Source organism: Pristiophorus japonicus, chromosome 1 (genome assembly GCF_044704955.1).
Source record: "Pristiophorus japonicus isolate sPriJap1 chromosome 1, sPriJap1.hap1, whole genome shotgun sequence".
Lineage (NCBI taxonomy): Eukaryota > Metazoa > Chordata > Chondrichthyes > Pristiophoridae > Pristiophorus > Pristiophorus japonicus.
In genome coordinates, this window is record NC_091977.1 from 30,091,706 (window position 1) to 30,108,381 (window position 16,676).

Sequence of the window (16,676 nt, forward strand, 5' to 3'; positions counted from 1 at the left end):
CAGTCCGGCAGCAGAAGTTTGGCCCGCCTGATGCCAATGGGGCAGCAGGACCCCTAGAAAGCAACTTCGTAGCTCCCCACGACACCCAAAAACTGAGGGCTATGATAGGCCACCGAAGTAAGCTCACCCAACAGGGGATCCCTCGGTACACTTCCTGGAAGTGGAACACACAGGGGATATTAACGGTTGCGATGATTCAGAGCAGGCTAAGCTGTTGCTCTTCTCACTACACACCAGCAACTGTCTAAAGGGATTGGTGAGCATAGCCCCTGAACCCCCCCAGAGCTATAACTTCATTAGTGAGGGGAATTGGGAGGAGGGAGGCTGGGATAACTTGTGTAAATGTATCTGCATTCGCCTCTTTACCCCATTTAGAGTTTAAGCTGTATTCTTTTCCCCACAGACTGTAATTGGACAATTTATTCACTGTGTTGTACCCCTCAGTGTGTATTGGTCTGTGTGTGTTATTAAAGGTGTGCCTTTTGCTTCTTTTTAAACACAATAAAGCCATACCTGCTTCCTACCTTGAAACCGATTGTCTGTCCAAGTCTGTCACAGTCACTTCATAATTCCAGTGTCAGAACCAAGGGTGTGGGAGCGATTCGGAACCGCTCATATAAGGTCAGAAGGGAAAGCTGACCCCCTGCAAACCACCCCTTACAGAACTATGTTTAAACAAAGGGGACTACAGTGGGATGAGGGCAGAGTTGGCTAAATAGACTGGAAACACAGACTAAATGGTGGCAAAATTGAGGAACAGTGCAGGACTTTTAAGGAGCTCTTTCATAGTGCTCAACAAAAATATATTCCAGTGAAAAAGAAGGGCGGTAAGAGAAGGGATAACCAGCCGTGGATAACCAAGGAAATAAAGGAGAGTATCAAATTAAAAACCAATGTGTATAAGGTGGCCAAGGTTAGTGGGAAACTAGAAGATTGGGAAAATTTTAAACGACAGCAAAGAATGATTAAGAAAGCAATAAAGAAAGGAAAGATAGATTACGAAAGTAAACTTGCGCAAAACATAAAAACAGATAGTAAAAGCTTTTACCGATATATAAAACGGAAAAGAGTGACTAAAGTAAATGTTGGTCCCTTAGAAGATGAGAAGGGGGATTTAATAATGGGAAATGTGGAAATGGCTGAGACCTCAACCAATTATTTTGCTTCGGTCTTCACAGTGGAAGACACAAAAACCATGCCAAAAATTGCTGGTCACGGGAATGTGGGAAGGGAGGACCTTGAGATAATCACTATCACTAGGGGGGTAGTGCTGGACAGGCTAATAGGACTCAAGGTAGACAAGTCCCTGGTCCTGATGAAATGCATCCCAGGGTATTAAAAGAGATGGCGGAAGTTATAGCAGAAGCATTCGTTATAATCTACCAAAACTCTCTGGACTCTGGGGAGGTACCAGCCGATTGTAAAGCAGCTAATGTAATGCCTCTGTTTAAAAAAGGGGGCTGACAAAAGGCAGTTAACTATAGGCCGGTTAGTTTAACATCTGTAGTGGGGAAAATGCTTGAAGCTATCATTAAGGAAGAAATAGCGGGAGATCTAGATAGGAATAGTGCAATCAAGCATACGCAACATGGATTCATGAAGGGGAAATCATGTTTAACTAATTTACTGGAATTCTTTGAGGATATAACGAGCACGGTGGATAGAGGTGTACCGATGGCTGTGGTGTATCTAGATTTCCAAAAGGCATTCGATAAGGTGCCACACAAAAGGTTACTGCAGAAGATAAAGGTACGTGGAGTCAGAGGAAATGTATTAGCATGGATAGAGAATTGGCTGGCTAACAGAAAGCAGAGAGTCAGGATAAATGGGTCCTTTTCGGGTTGGAAATCGGTGGTTAGTGGTGTGCCATAGGGATCGGTGATTTACAATATACACAGATGACCTGGAAGAGGGGACAGAGTGTAATGTAACAAAATTTGCAGATGGCACAAAGATTAGTGGGAAAGCGGGTTGTGTAGAGGACACAGAGAGGCTGCAAAGAGATTTAGATAGGTTAAGCGAATGGGCTAAGGTTTGGCAGATGGAATACAATGTCGGAAAGTGTGAGGTCATCCACCTTGGAAAAAAAAACAGTAAAAGGGAATATTATTTGAATATGGAGAAGTTACAACATGCTGCGGTGCAGAGGGACCTGGGGGTCCTTGTGCATGAATCCCAAAAAGATAGTTTGCAAGTGCAGCAGGTAAACAGGAAGGCGAATGGAATGTTGGCCTTCATTGCAAGAGGGATGGAGTACAAAAGCAGGGAGGTCCTGCTGCATCTGTATCGGCTATTGGTGAGGCCGCACCTGGAGTACTGCGTGCAGTTTTGGTCACCTTACTAAAGGAAGGAAACACTAGCTTTGGAGGGGTTACAAAGACGATTCACTAGGCTGATTCCGGAGATGAGGGGGTTACCAAATGATGATAGATTGAGTAGACTGGGTCTTTACTTGTTGGAGTTCAGAAGGATGTGGGTGATCTTATAGAAACATTTAAAATAATGAAAGGGATAGACAAGATAGAGGCAGAGAGATTGTTTCCACTGGTCAGGGAGACTAGAACTAGTGGCACAGCCTCAAAATACGGGGGAGCCAATTTAAAACCGAGTTGAGAAGGAATTTCTTCTCCCAGAGGGTTGTGAATCTGTGGAATTCTCCGCCCAAGGAAGCAGTTGAGGCTAGCTCATTGAATGTATTCAAATCACAGAAAGATAGATTTTTAACCAATAAGGGAATTAAGGGTCACGGGGAGCGGGCAGGTAAGTGGAGCTGAGTCCACGGCCAGATCAACCATGATCTTGTTGAATGGCGGAGCAGGCTCGAGGGACTAGATGGCCTATTCCTGTTCCTAATTCTTATGTTCTTATGTTTAGTACTTTGTAAGTCTTGATGTTTTAAATGTACTAATCTGCGCCGAATTCTTAACTGCCCGCAATGTTTTTCAGAGCTGGCCACATACGATGACCTCAGTTGATTTGGAGTAAGTTTTAGCTGGCATAAATATGGCATAAAGTGGCATAAATGAAAAAAAATCTCAACTAAAAAAAATCGTACCTAACTGAGTTACTCTGGAGCAAGTTTATTGGGGAAAATGGAATTTTTTAACTTACACCAGCAAAAACAAATTACTCAAAAAAAATTGGAGCAAGTCATGGCCAAAATTGGGCCCCTAGAATCTGCGTAAAATTTTGGTATCCTTATTGAAGGTAGTTCAGAGAATGTTCTCTAGGTTGTTTCCTGAGAAGAAGGGGTTGTCTCATAAATAAAGGTTCAGCAGGTTGGACCTAAACTCATTGGAGTTTAGAAGAATGAGAGGTGATCTTATTGTAACATATAAGATACTGAGGGGTTAGAAAAGGTAGATGCAGAGAGGATGTTTCCCACATGGGAAAATCAAGAACTAGGGGGCATTTTTTCAGAATACAAACATAGAAACATAGAAACATCGAAATATAGAAAATAGGTGCAGGAGTAGGCCATTCGGCCTGCAATGCCATTCAATAAGATCATGGCTGTTCTTTCCCTTAGTACCCCTTTCCTAATTTCTCTCCCTACCCCGTGATCTCCTTTGCCGTAAGGGCCATATCTCACTCCTTCTTGAGTATATCCAATGAACTGACATCAGCAACTCTCTGTGGCAGGGAATTTCACAGGTTAGCAACTCTCTGAGTGAAGAACTTTCTCCTCATCTAAGTCCTAAATGGCCTACCCCTTTTCCTAAGATTATGTCCGCTGGTTCTGGACTTCCCCAACATCGGGAACATTCTTCCCGCATTTAACCTGTCCAGTCCCGGCAGAATCTTATACGTTTCTGAGATCCCCTCTCATCCTTCTAAACTCCAGTGAATAAAGTCCCAGTTGATCCAGTCTCTCCTCATATGACAGTCCAGCATCCCTGGAATTAGTCTGGTGAACCTTCGCTGCACTCCCTCAATAGCAAGAATGTCCTTCTTCAGATTAGGAGACCAAAACTGAACACAATATTCCAGGTGAGGCCTCACTTAGTCCCTGTATAACTGCAGTAAGATCTCCCTGCTGCTAAACTCAAATCCCCTAGCTATGAAGGCCAACATAACATTTGCCTTCTTCACCACCTGCTGTACCTGCATGCCAACCTTCAATGACTGAGGAACCATGGCACCCAGGTCTCGTTGCACCTCCCTAATCTGCCACCATTCAGATAATATTCTGCCTTCGTGTTTTTGCCCACAAAATGGATAACCTCACATTTATCCACATTATAGTGCATCTGCCACGCATTTGCCCACTCACCTAACCTGTCCAAATCACCCTGCAGCCTCTTAGTGTCCCCCTCACAGCTCACACTGCCACCCAGTTTAGTGCCATCTGCAAACTTGGAGATATTACACTCAATTCCTTCATCCAAATCGTTAATGTATATTGTAAAGAGCTGGGGACCCAGCACTGAGCCCTGAAGCACTCCACTAGTCACTGCCTGCCATTCTGAAAAGGACCCGTTTATCCCGACTCTCTGCTTCCTGTCTGCCAACCAGTTCTCTATCCACGTCAGTACATTATCCCCCATACCATGCACTTTGATTTTGCACACCAATCTCTGGTGCGGGACCTAGTCAAAAGCCTTTTGAAAGTCCAAATACACCACATCCACTGGTTCTCCTTTGTCCACTCTGATCCTCAAAAACTTCCAGAAGATTCGTCAAGCTTGATTTCCCTTTCATAAATCCATGCTGACTTGGACCGATCATATCACTGCTTTCCAAATGCGCTGTTATTTCATCCTTAATGATTGATTCCAACATTTTCCCCTCTACTGATGTCAGGCTAACAGGTCTATAATTACCCGTTTTCTCTCTCCCTCCTTTTTTAAAAAGTAGTGTTACATTAGCTACCCTCCAGTCCATAGGAACTGATTCAGAGTCGATAGACTGTTGGAAAATGATCACCAATGTATCCACTATTTCTAGGGCCACTTCCTTAAGTACTCTGGGATGCAGACTATCAGGCCCCGGGGATTTATCGGCCTTCAATCCCATCAATTTCCCCCCTAATAAGGATATCCTTCAGTTCCTCCTTCTCACTCGACCCACTATCCCCTAGTACATTTGGAAGGTTATTTTTGTCATCCTTCGTGAAGACAGAACCGAAGTATTTGTTCAATTGGTCTGCCATTTCTTTGTTCCCCATTATAAATTCACCTCAATCCGACTGCAAGGGACCTACATTTGTTTTCACTAATCTTTTTCTCTTCACATGTTTATAGAAGCTTTTGCAGTCAGTTTTTATGTTCACTGCAAGCTTCCTCTCGTACTCTATTTCCCCCCTCTTGATTAAACCCTTAGTACTCCTCTGTTCAATTCTAAATTTCTCCCAGTCCTCAGGTTTGTTACTTTTTCTAGCCAATTTATATGCCTCTTCCTTGGTTTTAACACTATCTTAATTTCCTTTATTAGCCATGGTTGAGCCACCTTCCCCATTTTATTTTTACTCCAGACAGGGATGTACAATTGCTGAAGTTCATCCATGTGATCTTTAAAAGTTTGCCAGTGCTTATCCACCGTCAACCCTTTCAGTATCCTTTGCCAGTCTATTCTAGCCAATTCACGCCTCATACCGTCAAAGTTACCTTTCCTTAAGTTCAGGACCCTAGTTTCCGAATTAACTGTGTCACTCTCCACCTTAATAAAGAATTCTACCATATTATGGTCACACTTCCCCAAGGGGCCTCGCACAACAAGATTGCTGATTAGTCCCTTCTCATCACCCAGTCTAGGATAGCCAGTTGATTTCTCGACAACTACTGTTTGGTGGTCTGTATACAACTCCTACTTGCATTTTCTGCCCTTTGGTATTCTGCAGCTCCACCCATACCAATTCAACATCATCCAAGCTAATGTCCCTCCTTACTATTGCATTAGTTTTCTCTTTAACCAGCAACGCCACCCCGCCTCCTTTACCTCTCTGCCTATCCTTCCTAAATGTTGAATACCCCTGGATGTTGAGTTCCCAGCCTTGGTCACCCTGGAGCCATGTCTCTGTGATGCCAATTACATCATATCCGTTAACTGCTGTCTGCGTAGTTAATTCATCCATCTTATTCCAAATACTCCTCGCATTGAGGCACAGAGCCTTCAGGCTTGTCTTTTTAACACACTTTGCCACTTTAGAATTTTGTTGTAATGTGGCCCTTTTTGTTTTTTGCCTTGGGTTTCTCTGCCCTCCACTTTTACTATTTCCCTTTCTATATTTTGCTTCTGCCTCCATTTTATTTCCCTCTGTCTCCCTGCATAGGTTCCCAACCCCTGCCATGTTAGTTTAACTCCTCCCCAACAGCACTAGCAAACACTCCCCCTAGGACATTGGTTCTGGTCCCACCTCCCCCAGAACTGGTTCCAATGTCCCAGGAATTTGAATCCTTCCCTTTTGCACCACTCCTCCAGCCACGTATTCATCTGAGCTATCCTGCGATTCCTACTCTGACTAGCACGTGGCACTGGTAGCAATCCTGAGATTACAATTTTGAGGTCCTACTTTTTACTTTAGCTCCTAGCTCCCTAAATTCGTCTCGTAGAACCTCATCCCATTGTTTACCTATATTGTTGGTACCTATGTGCACTATGACAACTGGCTGTCACCCTCCCTTTTCAGAATGTCCTGCACCCACTCCAAGACATCCTTGACCTTTGCACCAGGGAGGCAACATACCATCCTGGAGTCTTGGTTGCGGCCGCAGAAACGCTTATCTATTCCCCTTACAATCGAATCCCGAATCACTATAGCTCTCCTACTCTTTTTCCTGCCCTCCTGTGCAGCAGAGCCATCCACAGTGCCATGAACCTGACTGCTGCTGCCCTCCCCTGATGAGTCATCCCCCTCAACAGTACCCAAAGCGGTGTATCTGTTTTGCAGGGGGATGACCGCAGGGGACCCCTGCACTACCTTCCTTGCACTGCTCTTCCTGTTGGTCACGCATTTACTATCTGGCTGTGTACCCTTTACGTGCGGCGAGACCAACTCACTAAACGTGCTGTTCACATCATTCTCAGTATCGTGCATGCTCCAGAGTGAATCCACCCGCAGCTCCAGTGCCACAATGCGGTCCATCAGGAGCTGGAGATGGATGGACTTCCCGCACACATATTCGTCAGGGACACCAGAAGGTCCCTGACTTCCCACATAGTACAGGAGGAGCATAACACGTGTCCGAGCTGTCCTGCCATGACTTAACCCTTAGATTAACTTAATTTGGTAACAACAATGCTAAATGTTACTTACTGATAGAGAAAAGAAAAAGAAAAACTACTTACCAATCACTGGTCAATCACTTACCCCCTTGGCTGTGACGTCACCTTTCGATTTCTTTCTACTTACCATCCTGGTAAGTGGCCACCCATTTAAAACTGAGATGAAGAGGAATTTCTTCTCTCAGAGGGTTGTAACTCTGTGGAATTCTCTGCCCCAGAGAGCTGTGGAGGCTGGGTCATTGAATATATTTAAGGCGGAGACAGACAGATTTTTGAATGATAATGCAGTGAAGGGTTATGGGGAGCGGGCAGGGAAGTGGAGCTGAACCCAGCACCAGATCATCCATGATCTTATTAAATGGCAGAGCAGGCTCGAGGGGCCAAATGTCCTACTCATATTTCTTATGTTCTTATGTTCTTAAACCGATCAGACTTGTAATCTTTCGTGCATGGGCTTCCGACTACCTTGCGAGTGCGCTGCCCTTTAAGAGAATCATATCCCATTATTATATTATTTGGCTGCCTTGGGTTGCGTCTACGCACAAAACAGGTGCACATTTTCCGAGACTGTGTATTGAGGTGTTTACCCCGCTTCTAATCTTTTGGCCTTCATTTCTGTTCTGCAAGTTTAGTTTTGGTTCTTAAATTGCATAGGTCAAATGGCCATACGTGGGGGCCAAAACTGCCCTTTGCCCGAAACGGTGAGCACCTTCCGAAATAAATGGTTATTCTCTGCCCCAATCCGTGGGGTGGAGAGTAGAGTGAAATTGGCATTTTTTACCTTTTTAGTTTTTCAGGATGGTGTTTGGGGCGGCTGAGGGGTGGAAGCAGGTCCGGGAGCGGGGCGGCAGGCCGGGGGGTGTCATCTGCGCCGTGCCGAGCATATCAACACAATGAGGACGTGCCGCCTCGCGCTAACGCATAGCAATGTCTTATAAGGGGGGTGTGGTCTCTATGAGGGAGCCAGGTTCCCTTCTGACCAACTTGAGCGGTTCGAATCACTCCCACTCCCTTGGGTTCTGTACTCTGGATTTATTTGGCGGGTGTAACAAAAGTGCAAAGGACACTGGTTTGATGCAAAATAAACTTTGGCTTTATTACAGTCTAGTAAGAAAATACAAGGCCAAACTTACAATCACTCTAATGAAGAACAATACACGCAAGGTACAAGATCAAACTTAAAATCACAAATCACTCTAATAAAGAACCATGCACTACACATTCAAAATGGGGGGTGGGGGTCACAGTAAATAATACCTCCCACCTCCCAAAACCTAATTCTAGCTAGCTTAGACTCCAGGGCATGCTTACCAAACCTTTTGATAGTTAACGGTTGATTGCGGTTGTTTTTCCCTTGATACCACGTTGGTTGTGGTCGGTCGCTGCTGCGATGGTGATGTTCTTCCTTCCTTCAGGACTTCAGGACTTCGAGGATAGAGAAGTTAGTTTACAACTGTCGCGTTGGTTTCTCTCCTTGTCTTGATGACACAGTGTAGTGTGGTACTAGTCTGTCAGTCAAAGAGTCATCTGAGGTAGTAGCAGCCTTGTAGCTACCTAGCAACCACCTAACCTCTGTTGAAAACAGGGGTCAGTTATACGATTTCAGTGTTCTAATCTTGCCGCCAAATCTGTTCAAAATCCTTTGTATAGTTTTGGCGGGCTTGGTTCTTCTTTGTAATATTTTGTCGGGCTCATTAAAAGTTGATATGTCTTGGGTGGGTTGATGTTCGAAAACTGTTTCCTGATGGAAATATTAGTTTGGTAATTGCAATGTCCTTTTGTGCTTAGTCTTTTGCATACAGGCTGGATTAGGCCTCTTTGTGATGTATATGCTGAAATGGTTGTCCAGACCCATGTTGATTGGTAGCTACCTCTAGGTGATTTTGTGATGTTAATGTCTCTTGTGGGGGTAGGATTTTCGAATATTCATTCTTCCAGACAGGTTCACTCAGTTCTCACACCTAGGTAGCCTCACTTAATTAGACTGTCTCTTGCTAATTCCGTAGGTCCGCCCACAGCCTTGAGTTTGTCTTGTAAAATCCAAAATTCTATTAAAGTTCATAGTTTCTTTCATAAGCACTTTAGAATTCCAAACTTTTTGGTAAATAGTCCCAAATTAAATTTCCTTTCGAATGAGCCAAAACACGGGGGGGTTTCTTGTGAATTTTGCATTCCTTCATTTCCCACTGTTGACACTCCACACTCTTGAGTGTCCATCCAGGTAAGCAAAATTTCTGCTCTCGAGAGTGAACCTTTCCTGCATATATACTAGCTAAACATTACCCTCCATCCCCCATTGAAATGTAATGCAATATACGGGTGAATACAGTCATTACAATTCAGTTATAGCATAGAGGAGGTATAATGTCCCTCTTTTACTAGGTTTTCACAGTAAAATGACGGTATACAGTCATACACAACTTTAAGTAAAGTAAAATAAAAACCCATAGTAACAAATTGCATAAAGGTCCTTGGTCAAACATGTTTTAAGTTCAGTAAAATAAAGATACATAGTCAAAACATTTAAGTAATACTCTTACAACACTCGCTATGTTGCGGTTCACAGCAGGTAAAATCAAACACAAATTAAACATGGCAGTATGGTGTCACCCCTCCCTGCGCGATTCCCAAGTTCGGCCAAGGAGCGTATAGCACCCTTTGGTGCCTGACCTGATGGCCTCTGCGTTTCACTCGGCAAGTGAGACACCATAAGTAAAGTATAATCACGAGTTGACAAATAACTAAAGTATGGGAAGCGATTCTGATCCAGACTGGGGCCTCTATATTTCTGAAAAGGTCCCACCAAGGCAGAATGATGATCTCAAGAATCTTTTTCCCTATCTCAATGGTTTTCTATTCCAGAATGTAGAAGTGTTTTTGTGAGATAATTACAGCTTTTAGCAGAGCGGTAAGATGTTCGGATAGAGGGGAAATTGCATGCAAGCTCTGCAAAACCTGCTAACCACCACGTGGCAGAGGAAGATCGGTCCCTGGTGGATCAAAACAATTTCGAGCCTCAGAGAGAGGAGGCAGATGCTGAAGTAAATGAGGTGCCACATTTTCGACAAAATGTCCACCTATAATGCTAAATGTAAAATTGAATGGCTTACCCGTAGCCATGGAACTGGACACTGGCGCCAGTCAATCCATCATGAGTAAAAAGATGTTTGAGAGACTGTGGTGCAATAAGGCACTCAGACCAGCCCTGAGCCCCATCCACACAAAACTGAGAACGTACACCAAAGTGCTCATCACTGTCCTGGGCAGTGCCATGGTTAAGGTCACCTACGAGGGCACGGTGCACGAAATGCCACTCTGGATTGTCCCGGGCGAAGGCCCCATACTGCTTGGAAGGAGCTGGCTGGGCAAAATCCACTGGAACTGGGATGACATCCGAGCGCTATCACATGTCGATGAGGCCTCATGTACCCAGGTTCTAAACAAATTTCCTTCCCCTCTTGAGCCAGGCATTGGAAACTTTTCTGGGGCGAAGTTGCCGATCCACTTGGTCCCAGAGGTACAAGCCATTCACCACAAGGAGCGAGCGGTACTTCACATGATGAGGGAGAGAGTGGAAATCGAGCTGGACAGGCTGCAATCCAAGGGCATCATCTCCCCAGGAAATTCAACGAGTGGAGCAGCCCGATTGTTCCAGTATTCAAAAGTGATGGCATGGTCAGGATTTGCTGCGATTAAAAGTAACTATTAATCGTTTCTCGCTACAGGACCAATACCCACTACCTGAGGCAGACGACGAATTTGCTACGCTAGCAGGAGGCAAGACGTTCACCAAGCTCGACCTGACTTCGGCCTACATGACGCAAGAGCTGGAGGAGTTATTGTGTAAATGTGAGAACTGGGTATGGGGAAAAAAACAAGTAATTGCTTGTGAGAAAGCCTGAAACATTTTATGCTCCAAGAAGCTTGGATTGTATAACGCGTGTAAAAGACTTGTGCTAGCATGTGATGCATCTTCGTACAGAGTCGGGTGCGTATTCCAACAAGCTAACGTTACGGGGAAGTTGCAACCTGTCGCCTATGCCTCCAGGAGCTTATCTAAGGCCGAGAGGGCCTACAGCATGATTGAGAAAGAGGCATTAGAGTGTGTGTTCAGGGTAAAGAAAATGCATCAGCACCTGTTTGGCCTCAAATTTTATCTGGAAACCTACCACAAGCCGCTCATATCCCCTGTTTGCTGAAAACAAGGGGATAAATACTAATGCCTCCACCCGCATACAAAGGTGGGCACTCGCGCTATCAGCGTATAACTATACCATCCGCCACAGGCCAGGCACCGAGAACTGTGCGGATGCTCTCAGTCGGCTACCATTGCCCACCACAGGGGTGGAAATGGCACAGCCTGCAAACTTGTTGATGGTGGCACAGCCCGCAGACTTGTTGATGGTCATGGAAGCGTTTGAAAATGATAAATCACCTGCCACGGTCTGCCAGATTAGGACTTGGACAAGCCAAGATCCTCTGCTGTCCCATTAAAAAACTGTGTGCTGCATGAGAGCTGGGCCAGCATCCCCGTTGAAATGCAAGAGCCGTTCCAGCGGCGAAAGGACGAGCTGTCCATTCAGGCAGACAGCCTGTTGTGGGGTAACCACGTAGTGCTACCCAAAAAGGGTAGGGAGACGTTCATCTCGGATCTCCACAGCACACACACGGGTATAGTAATGATGAAAGCGATAGCCAGATCCCACGTGTGGTGGCCCAGTATCGACTCTGACTGAGAGTCCTGTGTACGGCAATGTCGCGTGTGTGCTAAGATGAGCAACGCGCCCAGAGAGGCACCACTAAGTTTGTGGTCCTGGCCCTCCAGACCATGGTCAAGGATCCATGTCGACTATGCGAGCCCGTTTCTCGGTAAAATGTTCCTGGTGGTGGTGGATGCTTTTTCAAAATTGATTGAATGTGAAATAATGTTGGGAAGCACTGCCGCCGCCACTATTGAAAGCCTGAGGGTCATGTTTGCCACCCACGGCCTGCCTGACATACTGGTCAGTGACAACGGGCCATGTTTCACCAGTGCCGAATTTAAAGAATTCATGACCTGCAATGGGATCAAACATGTCACCTCGGCCCCGTTTAAATCAGCCTCCAATGGGCAGGCAGAGCGGGCAGTACAAACAATCAAACAGAGCCTTAAATGATTCACAGAAGGCTCACTCCAAACCCGTCTGTCCCGAGTACTGCTCAGCTACCGCACGAGAACCCCAGTCGCTCACAGGGGTGCCCCTGGCTGAGCTACTCATGAAAAGGACACATAAAACCAGACTCTCGATGGTTCACCCCAACCTGCATGATCAGGTAGAGAGCAGGCGGCAGCAACAAATGAAAACGATGGTTGTGCCACTGTGTCACGGGAAATTGATCTGAATGACCCTGTGTATGTGCTAAACTATCGACATGGTTCCAAGTGGATTGCGGGCACTGTGATAGCTAAAGAAGGGAATAGGGTGTTTGTAGTCAAACAAGACAATGGACAAATTTGCAGAAAGCACCTGGACCAAAAGCGGCTGCGGTTCACAGACTGCCCTGAACAACCCACAGCAGACACCACCTTTTTCGAGCCCACAACACACACCCAAAGGATCAACGACACCACACCGGACCAAGAAATCAAACCCATCACGCCCAACAGCCCAGCACAGCCAGGCTCACCTAGCAGCCCTGCAGGGCCAACAACACGCCAGCCCAGCGTGGGCACAGCCAACACACCAGAACAGACATTTGTGCCGAGGCGGCCACCAGGGAAAGAAAGGCTCCCGACCGCCTCACCTTGTAAACAGTGTTCACTTTGACTTTCATGGGGGGGGGGGAGTGATGTCGTGTATCTGTAAAGCATGCACTCCCATGTTCCGCCACCAGGGAGCTCATCCCCTGAAATCCCAAGGGATCCCAGCAACCCTTGGGAGCACTGTATATAAGCCGACCCTAAGGCCTGTTCCTCACTCTGGAGTGTCTTAATAAAGACTGAGGCCACTGTTACTTTAACCTCCATGTGTGCAGCCTCATCTGTGTTAGGGACACAATAGTTACGTTTGGTGCTCTTCCTCCTGAGCACCCATTAATGAGGGATTCTTCCACGTCTCCTCGGTCGCTACTGCTTAATCTTATCAGGGCGAGCAGGAATAGGATCCTTCTCATGCTGTCCTCTTTCCTGTAGGGGCACATAAAACAGATTGTCTAGCCCTGAGAAAGTTCTCTGACCTGACAAAGGAGACCAAGTTCTAAATTGGGCTCATAGTCTTTAATTGACTGGCTGTCTTATTCAGTTCCTTGTGGACTGATGTCTGCTTTTTAACTTTTATCTTACAGCCGTTTTGCTTGTTATCTTACTGGTGCTTTCTTAATATCTATACCAGTAGAATCTTCTTACTCCTGGGTGTTACCCGGCCTGTGCTTCTTTTAACAGCTGCACAGGTAGATTTTTTTCCTTACCCCAGTCAACTAATACATATATAGTTATCATTACACAGATAAGTTTTACACTATTCTAAACTTATTCACTATGCATTCTTAAATTCATATCACACGATATAAGTATCTGCCACCTGTCTCCGGGTGGCCAGGTTAATTCCAGCCTTCTTTCTTTCTTCTTCTCCCGCTGGGTGTCCAGCGAGGTAGGTGATAGGTCGGTCTGCATCGCCTAACACTAAGTACCCTGACCGGACGTGGGTTTGAATCCTACACTATTGGGGGAACGTCCCCTTCGGTGCTGCAGCACACCGCTCCTTTGTGGGTGGCCTCCTGGTTTGTTTCTTCCCCTGGGGGTTCTGCCTGGCTGAAGGTTATGGGCTGGGGACTCTCACTTAGTGGCTGGTCCACCGATATCTCTTCCGGGGGTTCCTTGTTGCCCGAGGCTACTGGCTGGGTGTCCCTGCTCACGGGCTGGTCTCTGACCTTAGGTGCCCTTTTGCAGCTCGTCCCTCTCCCGGGGCGGAACCATTTAAATTGGAGCGCTGGTGACCACGGTGTCTTTGGCCGTGGTGTGCGGGGATCCTTCTTAAGGCTCCGACTGCTGGGGGTGCATCTGAGTCCCAAATGATTATACAGTACAAATGCACACGAGGCCCATACTTGAGCGAAGGTCACTCTGTGACCAGTTACCTTTATTACCAAGACCTCAAGTGATGAAGGTGGGTGGAGCTTCCCCTTTTATACCTGAAAGTCCAGGTTAGGAGTGTCTCCCACAAGTTCACCCCCTTGTGCTCAATATTCTCAAGGTGTACAACTTGGGTCAGCTTATACATGGGTTACAATGATAGTCGAATACATGACAATACTGTCCGAGCAAATCTTGTATGGGGTAGGGAATTCTTCGGGGCGCGTGACTACATACACCACCGCAGACAGTTCAGCATGCTGGGCGCTCATAGTACTGGGAAGTTTAATCGCCAGGGCAATGCTTGCCTCGGGGTCATAAACTCCGGAACCTGTGAGTCGTTCACCTCCAGATACCGTGCTCGAACCGTCCACATAGATCTCTCGGCCTGTGGGGTGTAACCCAGCCCGAAAGCCTGTGCTAATTTCCCATACTCCTTCTGTAGAACACCGGTGGGCTGTCCCTGGATAAATCATGTTGGCTGTGAGTCTTGGCTCGCAGAGACCCTTTACCCATAGGTCCATTTGAGAGAGGAGCAGGGTCCAGTGAGCAATGCGGGCACTGCTCACTGTCCCATCCTTGATTCTCCCGTCCAGGAGAATTTGGGTGGGCGTATGATGGGTAAGGAGTGTGATAGGGGACCCCTCTGTGAAGATCAGTGATCTTTTCACAGTCCAGTGAGTGGCTAGGAGGTGCCGCTCACAGTTGGAGTATCCCTTCTCCACGTCTGTATCCTGATGGAGTAGACCACTGGTCTCAGCTGGCCGTGCCGCTCTTGGAGCAGTACTGCACTGAGGCTGTCTCCACTGGCTGCTACCTCCAGGAAAAACTCTTTACCCCCATCTATTGCCCCTAGAGCTGGCACGGTCTGCAGGTCATTCTTGATTTGGATAAATGCTGCCTCATAACCTTAGTTCCATTCCCACTCCACTCCCTTGTGTAGGAATCGAAGCAGAGGGGCTGTGGTGGCTGCATAATCCTCAATGAAATCTCTGCAGTACCCGGTTAGCCCTAGAAAATATCTTACTCCTGTCACTGTGTTGGGGGCTAGTAACTTCTGCACTGCTTCCCTTCTATTTTGTCAATGGCTCTCGCCCCAGCGCGCACATCCAGTTCCAAGAATTTTACTTCCTTCAGGCCGACAGTTGGCCATACACTTATGGAAAATACTGGGGCTGTTGTGGAAGCCCTGAGGGAGACAATTCCAAGTGTTCTGCTGTCCCTTAAAGGTAAAAGCAAACTTGTACTGATATTCCCTTCTTAAAGGTATGGACCAGAACCCGTTGGAAATATCCAGCACCGTGAAGACGGTTGCGGAGGCTGGGATACTTCTAATGAGGTCGGCGATAGCAGCAACAGTGGGTGCACAGGCGGGGATGTTAAGGTTGAGTACTCGATAGTCCACTGTGGCTCTCCAGGAGTTGTCCGGTTTCTTAACCGGCCACAATGGAGAGTTCACATGGGTAGTTATCGGTCTCAATACCCTCTGTTAAACTAAAGAACCCAAGGCTGTTTCCATGTCTGCCTCCGCCTCCCTGGGGAAGTTGTACTGTTTCTGTGGTCGTGTCATGGGGTCCCCATCTATGCTAACCTCGACCCCATTTATTCTCCCACAGTCGTGTTTGTGAGTGGCAAAAGCTGCAAGATTTTTCCTCACATACTCTTGGTATTCTATCGGAGTGTTACTGACCAGTGGTTCAAGGTTGTAACCCTCTTTTGGTTTCATGGTGCACACTGTCCCTTTTCCCTGTTTTCCCAGGATAACCATCACCTCACTCTCCTGTCCCGTACAGACTGACCTCCAAAGACAGTGGTTTCTTGAATCCACCAGGATCCCTTGGCCTAGGATGAAGTCAGCCCCCAGGATCCCTCTCCCTTCCTGCTCCCACTTCATCAGTTCACAAGTCCACTTAGTATGGAGTGTACCTAAATGAATGGAGAGCAGAACAGAGAATGTGCCAGTCTGTTCAGTGCCTGTGAAACCCACCAAGCTGTAGGGGACCCCGTAGACAAAGGTGAGGCGGCGGGGTTAGCTGCATAGACAAGGGTGCTTGAGGAACCGGTGTCCAGCAGGTAAGTCCCTTTCACCTTTTCCACTTCTATCTGTACGGTCGATCTCCCCCACCCATCATACTCGAGGGCACACAGGTGGACAAGCTGCGCCTGTCCTAGTCACAGTTTTGGTTGGGATGGGGCAGATGGGATTTCGGTATCGGTGGCGGTGGTTACCTTTCCAGGGCCATCTAACATGGCTCGGAGTGCGGTTAAAAAGGTCTCAAACGAGTGGGGAGGGACTGGCTTATCTGTCTTGGTCTTTTGGGCAGGGGCTGGAGAATTCTTT